Raw genomic sequence first — 15,840 nt, forward strand, 5'->3', positions numbered from 1 at the left:
TATATTATATATATTATTAATTTTTTTATAATGTTAGCAAAATTTACTACACGGCATATCTCGCAACGGAGAGTGCAAAATTTCTATCTAGATAAATATTTCGAATAACGAATAAAATATGAATAACTTTTTATTTATGATACGTTTAATAAAGATTATCCCTTCGATAGAATGAAATCATATTTAACGTTGAACGGATAAAGATGGTCCAATCGAACAGATATCGCAAATAAATTATTGCATCGCGTTTTTATTCGATGTAGGAGGCTGCGTGCAATTGTTAATCGAAGACCGTTATAAAACTGGCGAATAGCATTTAGATGATGAAAGAAATGTCGATCGAATGAGGCAGTCACACGATTCTGCCGCGTAACCGTGCATACTTTACGGCGGCATTAGAAATTCTAATTAGCCCGCACGACATTCGAGCACGCCTGCCAAATACGGGCCACGATTGGTCGGGAACTCGTTCACGATAAACGAATTTACGTTATTTCGTTTGTAATTGCGCGCACGGTCTGTAAATCGTGCGTTAAAACCCGCAAATCTATTTTACAAAGCATGATCGTGAGAATAGCCTGAAATGTACGCCGCTGGACTGACGATATTGTCTATGTTGGAGTAATGAATAACTAAATGTACTTATAATTTTGCATTCTAAGTTGCGTTGTCAATTTTTTGTGTTCGAAACACAAGATCGATAGACAAGTTGATGAAATGGGTAATTTATGTAGGGAGTAGAGCAACCATAAAAAAAAGTATTATAAGGCTGCTGATATTTCGATCACCTGGCGTGTGCTCCTTATTAAAAAAGAAAATCACGATACTAATTCTTAAATAGAATGATAAACAATATAGAAGAGGTGAAAATGGATCTGTTTCTAGATAATTCAAAAGGACTATATAGCTTTCTGTATTAAAAAATCTTCTGTAATAAAATTTTGTTATTATTTTTACATTTTTTTTTATAAGAACTTTTGTTTACATCACATCATTTACAAATCATAAAAAGAAAAAGAAAACAAATATTTAACCTATATTACATGCCTCTGAAGCAAAAATAACGAAAGCTAACTCTAGATTTATAAATTCTGCAACTTACTACTCCGTCTATGCTCAGAATAATTAGTATTGAAAGAGAACAAGTTATCCCTATTACTACCAATATGTATTATCCTACATTGATGTAATAACGCAGATAAATATAGGTACATTACCATTTTCTACCTCTGTACCTATCGCTAGGAAAATTATTTCGACAAAACACTAAACCTTTTTTGTGAGATCATCAGATTCTAGTTCGAGCCGAGTGTGTATCGTTTTCGCCTGCTTGTACGAAATTATGAATGATATTCGCGTGTAAAATTTGTGCACGAGTCAAGGTCCATCCGGGGTCTCGTCATAGGAAATCGATGAACTGTCTGTTTTATCTTCTGAAACATAATCACGGCGGCGCGACGTGACGGTGCAACACGGCAAAGGAAAAAGAAGGGCAACTCGAAAACTCCTGTAATTTGTTTTTCACTGCTTTTCGTGTTAAATAGACCGTGATAGTTCAGCGTCGCGCACCACGGACGACCACTACATACTTTTTCATGTTACGCCACAGATTTTATTCCATAAGTTTCCGTCCACCGTGTCGCGACGATTAATTTACTCGGGAGCGTGAATGCGATACGGTATCGCTGCCTTGGATTTTCACCAAGTGCTTTAGTTTCTTGCTTTACAATTGAATAAACGCCAGGACGACGTAACACGGGCTACTGCTCCCGAACTAACTTGCTAAATAAGGACAATTTTCGAACAGTTACAATCCCCTGAGCACGGCGGGACTAGTGTATTGGGTTGTCCAGGAAGTTTGTGCTACTTTTTAAGAAAAATTCAAAGACACATTTGAACTTTGATATATATGTAATGAATTACATAGCTACCACTTTGTTCCACAATCTTTCCAGCTTTTAACTATTTGCGGCACAGGAATTCAGGTCATAAAATAGACCCATGTTGCACAGGAATTTTATTGCATTTTAAATCAAACATTTTGGTACAAGTACTTGATGGATTTGTTCTTTGCATTTTGAAGCTAAAGGGTCAAAAATTACCTACACTATATTCAAATCACATTTATAGTTTTGTAGCGGCTAGCGCGCACCGAAAATAACGATTCACGTGCAAACAGCTAGAATGGTTTACGACAAGCAAACGACGAAGCTATTTTTGAGAAAGCCGTATTTTTTAGTTATTAACAGATGTTCGTTTCCTCGCGACAATTAGCTACGGCCTCAATAGAATATTGCAAATGTCGTAAACCATGGATCTTCCGAAGGGCTGCCAGGCAAAGTCAAGCAACCCTCAGCGAGTGACGATGCGAGGCCTGAAGCCCGGAGGAAATCCCACTGCATTGCCAAATTTCCAACGGTCGTACTCCCCCACCTCGGCACATCCCCTTCACGGGAAGACGCGCTAAGGGCGCAAGGAAGTGGTGGTGCGTAAGGAAATTTTAAGGACGATCAGTCTTTAACGAGTCGTCCTGTGGAGTTGACTAGTGGTCAAGATCGACCGTTAAAAGTCGCAAATAAAACGTCATTGCAAATAGAATCCTCGTTGTTCCTTCACCCTCACGACCTACAGTTTTAAGAATATTAAAACATAAACAATAAATAAAAATATGTCTTTTTGTATTACTTCCCAAGTTCCAAATCCCACCATACTTTCATCATTTGCAAACAAATTTAATATTTAGTTTTTATTATAAAACACTTCACTTGTTTATATAGAATTAATTTTTATATAAATTAACTTACCTCTACGATTTTTCACATAAAACCTGGAAAGAAATATTACCGCAATAAACCTTCCGCTTACAACAATTGTTGAACCGGTATTAGCATGTTGAAAGTTGCCAACATAAGTGCATACATTTGTTACATTGGATGAATATATTACCAACTGATTTACGTAAATAAGACGAAATATAAACCTATACACATGCAGCTATTGCAAAATTTCGAGTTGGGATTAAAAATGTCCCACCATGCATTACGGACCATCAAAAAGGTGGGACACTTTTAATCCCACCGTGCCCCAAAGAGTTAAGGGAGGCACGTCACCACAAAAACTAGCTACCAGTAGTTATGGAGACAACATTTTGAAACTTTGTATTTTTATGTAATTTCGAACGCTGAATTCAATGGCGGAAACAGACAAATTTTCAAGTTTTATCTCTGAAACTAAACGTCTTATGAATAAACTGTAAATGTAAAAAAGTTCCGTCTTATTATTTCCTATAAGCTGATATTTTTTTGAAATTAACCCCTCTACGCCCTTAGAATTTCCAGCGAAAATCGTCACGCGGCCAAAGGGTTCGGAGGAGGTGGAAAATCTCGACGAAACAAATTTTGAAACAAATTTGTTGGGAAAAAGTCGGTTGGAAAAATCCATAAGCTTGTTTTTTCATTATTTTCGAAAGAGTATTTTACAAAAAATTCATTCTAGAAGCTACGTTTTTAGGTAAATTTGAGCAAATGTACATATTTCTACTCTAATTTTAAAAAGAACGAAAACCATATGGTTTACGAATAATACAATTAGAGGATTTTCGTTTCCTGTATATTTTTCTACTTTCATTTCTAATAATACTACTTATATATCCTCATTGATACAAATCTATCAATATTAAAATAGAGATGTTACAGTTACAGCTTCTATTTATCAAAAAATGAATATTACGCACCCACCATATCTGACCATACGACGTAAGAGTAAAAAAATAAAAACGTCATGTGTTAGGAGTTACTTGTTTCTCTCGAAAAGAGAACTAAAGTTGTATAACGAAAAGTATAATTAGTCGTACCCGCAGTTTCGACGGCTGTTTTCGTAACGATATCTTAAAATAGCGAATCTATCGGAGCCGCTATCGATAAAACTGGTATTCTTAATCAATAAAAGCCGGATCTCGCGGAACACACCCGCCTCTCTATCCTCCGATTGACCAATCGCGAGAGGACACCCAGTAGATATCGTGAATGGCGCCTTGGCCTACGCACTCTGCTTGCGTAACACGGTGTAACGAGGCTCATCGTCGACCAGTCTTCACAGATATTCGTGTAAATTTTGAAACGAGTAGAACAGTGATGCGCAAAGCCCAGTCCATGGCTCGACTTCACCCTATCGTGAAGTGCATTACAAACATTAAAAACGAATTCCCGCAAAAATTCAATTTATCGAATATTAAACTCGAATTCACGAAAGAAACTCCGTGTAGTCGATATTAACAAAAAATTCCAAAAATAAATTCCATATATTGAAAATTAAACACAAACTGAAGCAAAAAAATAATTTATCGAGTATAAGTATAAAATTCCAAGTGAAGTCGAGTTTTTTTTTGTATTAAAAACAAATGTATTTTATTATGTATGTTACATATATTTATATTTAATATAATTATGATAATTTTGAAGTAAATTCAAAACGTATAAGTAGAGATTGATATTGCTAAAAAGAAACACCTTCGTAAAAGAGGATCAGCAAATATCTCTAGAACAAATTCTAATACATTCGAGTAGACTCAAGTGACAGTAACAATATTATGATTGGTAATGCTAAAAACCGGAACTGAACATCTCATTTACTGGATCTTTCATTTTTTTATTTGATTTTTATATATGTATACCTGTTAATTATAATCATGACAAAACAAAGTATGAAATTGATTCTAAACAGGACTTTTTTAGCCACAAATTAATTAAATAGTGAAACAGTATAAGAAAAAAACATGACAGTTTAATTCTTCACTTGAGTGATAAAATAAGAAATTGCCACTTGAGAATTTTCCACAGCACTTCTGATACGCATGCAAATCAACTTGTCATCTAATAGCTTGCCGCAAGCACTGCCTGACACTGCTTTTTGTTGCACTACATGATTAGTGCGTCTGAAGACTTGGATAATTCGAGAAAATAACATTGCTAGTAAACTGTGTCGTTTAAATAACGATGGAAACGTTCCTTGTTGCCTGACGGCATCATTTTTTTTTTTTAACAAAGTGTCCGCGTCTTTGAAGTGCTAATTCTTTAAATGTACAGTATCGCACATTTGATACCTAACTTTTCCATTCAAAAATACCATGTATACATTATATCACACAATGTTCAATAGTTTATGGGTTCAGCGTATCTACAGTTAATACCTATCTTTCCATAGATTAACCTTATTTAGCGTCATAATCGTAACACGGATAAAAATAAATGAAAAGAGTTCGAAAAAATCATACGATTAAAACCCTTGAAATAAAGCAGAGCATTCAAGTTACTTTCGCAAGTGTGAACATCGAGAGTGAAAAAAGGCTTGAAAAACGGATTGCACCGATATTTTTGAAGCAACTAGTATCCACTCTTTTTAAAATACTAATAAAACCACCGACAATTTCATTGCACGCCCACAAGCAGTCCCCGATCCTCGAAATTGTACGTCGAATTTCAACAAGCAAATAACTTCGTCCTATGTATTTTTTCTAATATCGATACAGCCTCCACGGAGCTGCAGGAACAGCGAATCCTGCAAACTGGAAACTTTTTCTCTCATTACTTTTCGGCCTTCATTTTCAAACACATCCAGATCGCAAATTTCATTTTTATAATAGAGCTGGATACTCTGTGTTTGAATACAAGGTAACGATGAATTATCTATCATTTATACAGGATGTTTCGTTTAAAACGGAATGGTTAAATATAATGGTTTCACAAAAGTTATTTGGTTTTAAGAAGTAATTTATACGAAATAAATAATTTTGTTGTAAATAAAGTGTTGTACGAGATTTAACAGAGAAATTAATTTTCGTAAATCAATTTCTATTCATAATAAGATAGTTTATTTAGTTAAATTCATAGATTGTTAAATAATTACAAACTTATATGAAAGTTGTTCAAAAAGAGTCGACCCTCTCACGAAGGTAACAGGAGTACCTATTAAAAATTGAATTCTTTCAATTTATACTATTTTTATCTACTTTCAGAATTAATCTGATAAAAGCAGTATAAATTGAACGAATTTAATATTTGGTTAGATACTTACTTTACCTTCGTGAGAGGGTCGACTCTTCATAAATAACTTTCATATAAGATTTTAATGTTATCAGATTAATTCTGAAATTCGATAAAAATAGTATAAATCGTAATAGTATAAATAATAGTACTGGGTTGTCCAGAAAGTTCGTGTCAATTTTTAAAAAAAATTCAAAAGTACATTTGAATTTTTATATTTATATATATTTATTGAATTATGTAAGTACCATTTTGTTCCACAACCTTTCCATGTTTTAATAGAGATATATACGAGATATACACATGTTATTTGTTTTCAACCATTCTAACATGTTCATACCTGTACCACCTACCAAAAATCGGCATGGATTTGCCGGACAAACCAATATAAAAGAATTCAATATTGTACAGTATACAATAATATTAATAAAATAAAATATATAAGCCAAGTCAAAATTTATACTTTTTCTTTGGCAGTAGAAATGTAAAAGGTGTAATGTACCGTAAACGGCTCAAGACATTTACACAGTACTGGAAGTGTACCTTATATTTACGTCAAGTAAACAAGCAGTTATTGAAATTAATTTAATTATAATTAGCGAATTCTATTTTATGGGGACGCTGAAATGTGATTTCGCACAAAGGCGCCTCTCACTTAGCCAGAGAGCGGGACTACGTGAGCGCTCCTCTGGCGAGCGAAAAGTAGGCCAACGTGTATCGGGCAGCACGAGCAAGAAGCACGAAACGAAGTCGACGATATTTCGTGTCACCCTTCTTACACGCATCTCGGCGCCACGTCACTCCTATATATTCGGTCACCGGTCGTACCCACATGAAAACGAGAACTTTCCCGGCGACTATCAGCGCACGATTCGCATCGTCGGCGATGACATACTTTATTTTCGACGGGGGTCGAACCGTGGGATCGCGGGTCGAATTTATTGCTGTCCCAGCGATTTCAAGAAGGACGGATTAATTGATTTCTTCCACGACAAGCTAGCGCGTCTTGGCGTCTCTGTTCGTCCTCCAACCCCATCCATCCATTCGGGATATTATTGAGCCGAGTAAGGTGGAGACAACGATAGCTGACCCTATCAATGACGACAAGGTAAGAAGATCAGCTACCCCCTGGGTCTCGACGTATTACCAGTTCATTATACCAATAATTGACGAGTTTAAGTGGTAAGTGATACAGATGTCAAGAAAATCGTAATTCATTTTTAAAGCGGAAAATGATGTCAATTCCCCCTACTTGGTTGTCATTCCAGCTAGAGAGAATTTATTCTATCAGATTAGAATTCGTCTTTATATCAACTACAAGAGTGCAATCTTGAAAGTACCCCAACCTATTTAAAGGATTAAATCTAGTCAGGATTTTTAAACAATCGATTTTTCTTTTTCCATTTTCTTACAGTATATCTTGTCATCTTGAATCAGTCATGATATGATCAGTCATATCTTGATATAGTCAATAATGTATAGTTTTCGAGATATCCTAAAATTACTAAAGGGCTCTCGATAGCAGGTAACTGAGGGCAGCTCCTACTAAACTACTGGACAAAATTAGTCTTCAAGTGTCTTCTGGGTGTGTGCAAAGTTGCATTGGCGAGGGTTGCTGTGAAGGGGTTCGTTCACCCCTTTAAAGAGGGGGGTGTCAAAAAACGTCACTTCTAAAAGTGCCAGAGGTGTCGGAAGGGGTTGAAAAAATTAAAAAAAAATTTAGGGCGACTCTCTTTGATGCTCTCTACAAAATGCACCCCTTAAAATCTCTCTCGGACGAACCCACCCCCCACAACCCCCCCCCCCCCCCAAAATCCACAATTTTTGAACGACGGTCTCGATTTTGGACTCATAGCATTCTCTGGACTCCCCTGATCCAGAAAATGCCGTCACCCATACCGTGCATCCCATAGGCACCCTTTAGGAGGTGGGGGATGGAACAGCTTGCAAATTTTCAACCCCCTTCGTAACGGAGCACTATATGTAAAACTTTAAACCTGTTTTGCTCAAAACTATGTTTTATAGTCGGTGACCACTGTAATTTAAAAACCACTTGATGGATTATTCTAGGTATAAAAATCTAGTTATTGATCGAAGGATTTTTCGTTTTGACGAAAACTTCAATTTGTATAAACAATAAACATGCGCATTTTTCCTTGAAAATGTGGAAATAAATGATCAGAGACCGCCATTTTGTTAATTTTCGAAAAAAAGAAAGCGCTTCGATTAATTACTAGATTATCTATTAAACTAATAATTTTCGTTTGTTAGATTGATTTTAGATGATCCAGAAAAAAGTTATGACGGTCATTGCAAAGCACTACTTGTTGATCAGGGTTCAACAACTATGGCATTAACTCTGTCTACAATAAATATTTTGTTTTAACATTTTTGTCAAATAAAGTTAAAACATCGTGTAATAACTTAATGTTATTTGTTTTATAAAATATATTAAACTACTATAAAAAAAAAAGTAATTTAAAATACCCATTTTTTCACGCCACTGATTAGTCTTAACCCTTTAAAAAAACAGCATTGACCTTGAAATTTCGGAAAATATGGCCTTTACATAATTTGTTTCTCTATCTTATTGTTAGTATGTTCTTCGCTAAACCGGCATTTTTCTCTTGAGGTATATCTTCGTATCATTAAACTTGACGGAGGTATTTTAAGGACAAGTCCTAGGCGACTTACCCTGCATAGTCAAGGCCACCCATCGAATCTACCTATACAAGTCCTTGTATAGGTTCAGCAATGCATGAAACGCGAACCAGAGTTTGGAATGTTTAGAGTTGGCCGCTGACCTCATTTAAACCAACCTATTCGTTGCTATAAATAATCCATATTTCGTACCTTGTTACTAAGGAATCCGGTTGCTATAAAAAAATAGTCAGTTCCGTGTCGTTGCAATAAAGGATCGCGCACTGAATTTCTACCTAGGAAATTCTTTCCGGTTAATTGAAGCTGAACCCAAATGTTTCGTTGCCATATCTTTCTCAAACGTCATAAAATGTTTGAAAACTGATTTTTGTGAAACGCTTAATACCCTATCTCACGTGTCACTTAGATTGTTTGTAGTTAACGACGATAAATTAATGCTCATAGAAATTCCTAAACTTCTGAAACTATTTTCGAACCGAATATCATTACATATGTTACAAACTATCGAGTACACTATCGAGTATAAAGTATAATAAAGAATATTTTTCAATTTATTTCAGTTTTGATAAACAAATATTTTATCTTTGTGAAATAAACGTTTCATGTTTCAAAATGTGCTATCATTTCGCCCACCATACATTCTACATTTTATGAAGAAATATACAAACGCATATTGAACAACAACATTAATCCTAAAATATTATTCGTTAAATTTGGACAATTTTGAATCTATTCTTAAATGTTTAATGTTAGTACACGAGGAAAGTTCAGAAGTATACAAATGACTACAATATGAATTCCAGTATAATGGATGTCGCAATGAATATACATACATAGCAGACTCTATTTTATTAACGCTAAATAGCACGATAGCGAATAAAGTACAATGAAATTTTAACGGTTCTCTTCTCTTATTCTAATAAACGGAAATAAGATTGTGTTTCTTTGATACAGGTATTTATTTCGTGTTGGATATAAGTAGTATATATTATTTTCGTCACGCTACAAATATTTAACGATTTATTTTCCCCATGAATGCATTAAAAGATGTAAAGGGGAAAGGCATTTGTCAAAATTATACGATGATAGACGTCAAAAACACTGTTTATTCTTGGTAACGCAAAAGTTTACTCCTAATAATTGAAACGAGAATATCCTCGGGATAAGACAATGTAATAAAATGTTGTCAAATTGAAACGACATATTTCGGGTCATCGATTCAAGTGAAACAACCTAGAAGTAATAATAGATGTTCGTAAGCTTCGAAGCCCTCGCTTACTCCAGGTTTCACAGAACTTGCATATGAACTTTACTCTCATTGCTGAAAAGTTTAAAATGGTACAAGACTGGATTGTCGAACATGACAATAATGCCAATTACGTACGAATGGTAATCAAGGGGTGATTAGCTCCCAACTTTAACGATGTAACGATTTTAAAACGACCATCACAATCTCCATTGACTCAAGTCGACTCAATTCAACCATTTAAATTTTAAATATGATATGGAAATATTTATAAAACATTTCCTACTCTTGTGATTAAACTCTTTTCGTATACATAGAGTTTATCTAGATAATCTTCGTTAGTGAAGGAAGATTACATGGACATCGTACAAAGTGAATCAGAATAAAATATGAAAATACTGGGAGCTCTCAACCTCATATCTAGAAACACCATATAACACCACTTTATATATATAGCGACTCTATGAGTGTAATAAAAGCTATAATGAACTTAAATGAAAAAAAAATAATTACAAATCATCAAAAATATCCTGGAAAAGTACACCAAGCATACAAATAAAAACAAAAACATAACTATTACCTGGGTACCTTCCCACTAAGGCATAACTGGCAACGAAAAAGTAAATGTTATTGCAAGAGAAGTGGCAGCAACAATGATACGAAATAAAGAAATACCAGTCCCGTACCAAGACTTTATACAGACATTATACAGATACAACATACATCGAAAAAGGAATGGAATAAAATATGTAACAACAAAAGAACAAAAACTCACAATGTAACACGCGATTTTTACCAATCAGTACCTCAAAGCGTTACAACCAGGGAAGATAAAATAATAATGACTAGATTGAGAACTGGATACTCAAAAATCACACGTGAACATCTACTAAAGAAAATTAACCCTCCCCACTGCCACTCCTGTAGTAAGGAAATTACAATTTACCATCTATTGTACGAGTGCAGAAGATTTGAGCTATAGAGAAGGAAGTACAACCTGAACTCAAAAACATGTATAAAACACCATAAACTATCTCAAAGACACTAAACTCTACAAAAGTACATAGTGACATTACGAACAGAAATTTAATTACATCCGTCGCCAATTACCAGGCAGTAGATGCGACGAAAAATAAAACTAAATAAAAAAAAAATACAAAAATGTAAAAAATTCGTTCAGCCCTTGCATTCGGACGGCAGAGTGAAAAAGTCTGCCTGACCAGAGACTTTTACACTCTAGTATGTTCGACGCAGGCTAAAATAAGAACGAATAGAGGAAAGTTCGATGTCAAAGGATTCCAGAGGGTTGAACTGCGCAAGGTTGCCTGAAAGTTCAGCTTTCCAGTGGGAAGGTCAATTATACCGTCGATACTGAAACCCGAGTCCTTGGACAAGTATCATGGTCGCCGCGCCGGATAGAGATGCGATGGATCGAGTCGAAGGACGTCGTATTAATCGCGCGGGAGAAGTTGCATGAATCAGAGGAAGGTTGACGGGTGACAGAGAGAGAAAGAGATGAGGAGAGAATGATGGAGACTAACGTAAGACACGTGGACGCGCGTACGTCCAAACGTAAATGGAGAGACGCGAAGGCAAGTCGGATAATGAGAATAAACGCCTAACGGTTAAGCACGGCCGCTCGTAACAACTGCTAGACACCCGATTCTGAATAATTCATCGAAAACGCACGCTCGATTAGGCAACCCCGCAACCACGGTCACCCTTCGGTGGATGCGTCTCGTCGCCCTCCGACACCCCAATCCTCTTTCTACAAGACGCCCGCGTCGCCTCCCCGACGACGACGCTGCATAGGCAAAAGAGCCTGCGAATTTCGTCCCGACGATCTCTTCATTTTTTCAACTCTCAAATTTACAAACGACGATGTCGACTTTGCTCGTTTATCGCACTGTTCAAACTCTTACAGTGGCTGTAGAAAGTTTTCCGATCAATTTCCAAAAAAACTATGTGAAATTATAATTTATTAACTTCTTTTTTATAAACATCGATATTCTACATATTCTTGGGAATCTCTAGAATAGATATAGTATAACAAAAAATTAGTTATTTATATGAGTTGCAAAATCAACAAGAAAAAACAATATATCGATAGAAATATAGAGGCAATGAGCATTTGTACAATTGTTACATTTTTAAAACTTCATAAAAAGAAAAACAATTTTACAATAACTTATTGCTTCTATACGATTCTATACATTTTACAGTTACTTATTGCTTTTTCGTATCTTCTTGTTAATTTTGCAAATTACATAAACTAAGTTGCGAAATTAACAAGAAAAAAACAATTAATCGATAGAAATATTGAAGCAATAAGTATTCGCACAACTGTTTAATTTTTAAAACTTGTTTAAAAAAAGGAGAAATTTACATTAATTTATAAGTATATAATACTCCCTTCGTGGGATTTCCTTTTAATTTTATAATTATTGTAACTTTTCTAAGCATTAAATTAACTACATTATTAGTTATTCGATGTGGGATTTTCTTCCATTCCTCTATTAGAGCCTTTTTAAAAGTGCTTTACTGGAAATTTGATGTTTTCTAAGTCGTACGAAGCAATAAAGTAATGTGTTTATGTTATAAACTCTACTGTAAATGGTTCGTCATAAGAATCGTACAAATACTTATTGCTTCAACACTTTTACCCACTTTTCGCATTTTTTTGTTCATTTCACAAATTATATTAACTAGTAAATGTTGTTTGGACTATATCTATTCTAAAGATTTCCAAGAATATGTAGAATATCATTGATTATAAAAAAAGAAGTTGATAAAGTACAACTTCACACAAAAGTTTTTTGAGAAATTGATCGGTGTACGAATACATTCTACACCCACTGTAGGTATATCAAAGGTCTTGCTGCTTATTTGATGGGATTACGAAGGAATACTGTATTATGAACTTCCGCTACAATTCTACACGATTAGTAATGCAGAAAATTACTATTCAATCTGGATCATTTGAAAGCAATTATACAAGAGGAACGATCCTATTGAAATTACAATCAAACGTGACAATTACTCATCTAATAGTAGCACTCATTGTCAGAGAGGGGTTGTCGTGCTCTTTTTCGAAAATATTGACGGAAATGCACCAGACGTACTGGACCGTCGACCCCGGCTGAAAATTGTCCAAGTCCCCACTCGTATTGGTATTAACACTAGTAACACATTCGCGACCTGCAGATATTTTACGTTTCTAATAAATAATAAAATTCTGAAGCTGGACATCGCAAATTGGTATCGTTAGGGCGAAGACAAAAATTACAAAATACGGTTTGAAATATCAATGTTGTAAATATGTAGTGTATAAAATAAAAAGATTTTCATAATTTTGTAAAAACCAGGAATAGAATTTGAATATAAATTCGGCCGCGAATGTGTTACGTTAAAGTTGCTACGCTACTTTTCCGTTTATCGATGCTTTCAAGTTTAGGTTAAATTGTAGCGCAAAGAATAGAATAATGGCAATGTGTGCTAATTTTTTCAGAGTTGAATCATTTTCAAAACGAAGCACTAAGTAGTACACTAATTATTCTTCCTAATCTTTTAGATGTTTGTGGTGAAACTGATTCGCGTTTGTATCAGTGATGAAACCAATAGAGGTGATCGCCCCTCACGCTCGACAGAAACAGATTATCGCCCTCTTATCAAAACTTTGATAAAGCAAACAGAACGGAAAAGGAAACCGCAACCGTTTCGAATCCGATTAAACACTCATCAACTTTCCTCCGCGCATCGAGTTTTATACCCATGATATAATTTTATTAGTTTCTTCCGTTCTTTCATCCACCCCTACGCCTTTTCCAAGTTTCCCCTACTATTTCAGTAGTCTTGTCTTCGCGTCCTCTTTTTATTCTTTACAACTTTTTCTGACATTTATTGCATCTATACTGCTTTATCGGAATGCTATCAACAACGTCATCTCTCTTTTTTTCAGATCCATCAGCCCTTTTCAAATTTCTCTGTACTGTTTTCAGTAGCGCTCTTCTTGTTTTCTATTCTTGTGCAATCTATATTACGCTAATCTTCCAATCGTTCAAACAAGGATAAAAGAAGGAAAGAAGGAAAGAAAGAAAGATGCTCTATCCTTGTTCGACCGATCGACGGACAGCATTAAATGTAATCGACAAAAGCATCTTAACACTTTATTTACCGGGAGCCTATTTATAGGCTTTCTAATTGCAGTATTTAGTTATTCGAATTTAGTTACTGTGCCGATGATTCTACTCATAATTTTCAATTATGGGAAACAGACTTGGTTTTCAATGTACCTAGTGACAATATTGACTGCCATTTAGGACAAGGCGTTACATAGACAAGAATTTTATTTGTTTCTTAAAGTTGTTTATTTAATATATTTAGTTTGTCAGCTCGAATAACGATTGCCAATCGCCATACGGTCAAATTAAACTCTGGACGAGTCCATTTTCAAATTTTCCCCCTGTGGGGCGTGAGTCCCACCTTAGGAAATACTGCTCTAACAATTCACTGGTACTCTACTCTCTCGTTTCTACACGTCTACCCCATTCCTTCTCTTTCCTTCCTTGCATCTATGCAACTTCATCTCTCTACTAACACCTTCCCTTCTTTTCCCGCATCAGTCAGCCCCTTCCCTGTCTCCTGCTCTCAATTTCTTTTCATCTCGAATCTCCTGCGTTCTCTCGTTTCTCGCATTCCGCTTCATCCTTCTTTCCATCTTGCCTTCTTCCATCAGACGCCTCTCGTGTGCGTCTACTTTAAAATCACGCGCAGATCATCTAATTGCTACGAAATAAAATAAGAAAAAGGAGCTGGAACGCTATCGTTGCGCGACCCTCTTTTCCCCGATCGCGGAAACGCTCGCGAGACGTTATATAAACGCAGAGAATCGTCCATCGTTTATGCAATCCGTGTCGCCCTCTTCGTTTCTCTTCTCTTAATCGAGCATTTTTTCCGCTGGCAAGCGTCACGCGACATTTCTGTCGGCAGGAATGCGTGCCCAGCGGCATTCCTTATTGACATTACGGAGGAATCGTCGAGGTCGTCAGGTTCGAGTACCACTCCCACAGGCTCGGAAACAGGTACGGAAGAGGCACGCGGCTCAGGACAGAACTCTACTACTGGCGTTGGATGGAGAGGAAGCCTACCTTGGCGGACGCCGTTACTCGCGGAGGCAGTGCCGAGTTTATCTGAACACGATCGACTGATCGACATGGGGAATCGGTTCGATGCTTGTATCGCAGGTCGTAGAAGTGGGTTAATAGAGACCCGTCTATGGACACGGCGAATCACTACGTAGAAGTGAAGCAAAGGTTTCGTCGAACAGGAGAGATGGAATGGATACGTCAGAATGGGTCTAAACACTTTCGTCAAATGTGGTTAGCATTCTTTTCTAAGTAATAGGAGAATCACAAACATATTTTCTCGAATGAATACAGCATTATTCGATACCTTACAGTAGTCGCGTTTCATTAATATTTACGTGAGCTTTTCTTGTATAAGATATAAATATAGACTCTTATCTATGAAATAGTGTTCGAATTAGAATAGTGTATATCACCTATTTATGTCGAAGTTACGATCATTTGAAAATAACGACTTCTTATTTTTCGCTAGATGGACTTTCTACATCATCGGCTCTCTTAAGAACTTTCTCATCATACTGGCGATAAATAATTGTAAATTTATAATTTCTCGATACCTAATAAAGCGATGGGTTATCAGTAATGTAGAAATCCAAGCTACCTTAAAATTGATTATTTGTTAACATTTCCTTTCCTTTCAATCCTATGTTGTATGTATCAAAATATATCTACGAAGGAATTAAGGGGGGAGGGTCAAGTAAAATTCAAAATTTTGCCCTTTTTTTTGGTTTAGAAAATTAGTTTACCA

The 15,840-nt window shown here is 35.7% G+C and overlaps 1 protein-coding gene and 1 long non-coding RNA gene across 2 annotated transcripts in view; one reads left to right on the forward strand and one right to left on the reverse strand.

Moving 5' to 3' along the window:
- The window catches only part of LOC128875842 (forkhead box protein O), a 328,836-nt gene that overhangs the window by 64,963 nt on the left and 248,033 nt on the right, over positions 1–15,840 (reverse strand). The gene's annotated exons all lie outside the window — the stretch shown is intronic.
- Positions 7,135–15,716, forward strand: LOC128875845 (uncharacterized). The gene is made up of 3 exons (XR_008456896.1): positions 7,135–7,149; positions 14,938–15,326; positions 15,565–15,716. It is a non-coding gene; the product is annotated as an uncharacterized LOC128875845 (long non-coding RNA).

Source organism: Hylaeus volcanicus, chromosome 4 (assembly GCF_026283585.1).
Source record: "Hylaeus volcanicus isolate JK05 chromosome 4, UHH_iyHylVolc1.0_haploid, whole genome shotgun sequence".
NCBI lineage: Eukaryota > Metazoa > Arthropoda > Insecta > Hymenoptera > Colletidae > Hylaeus > Hylaeus volcanicus.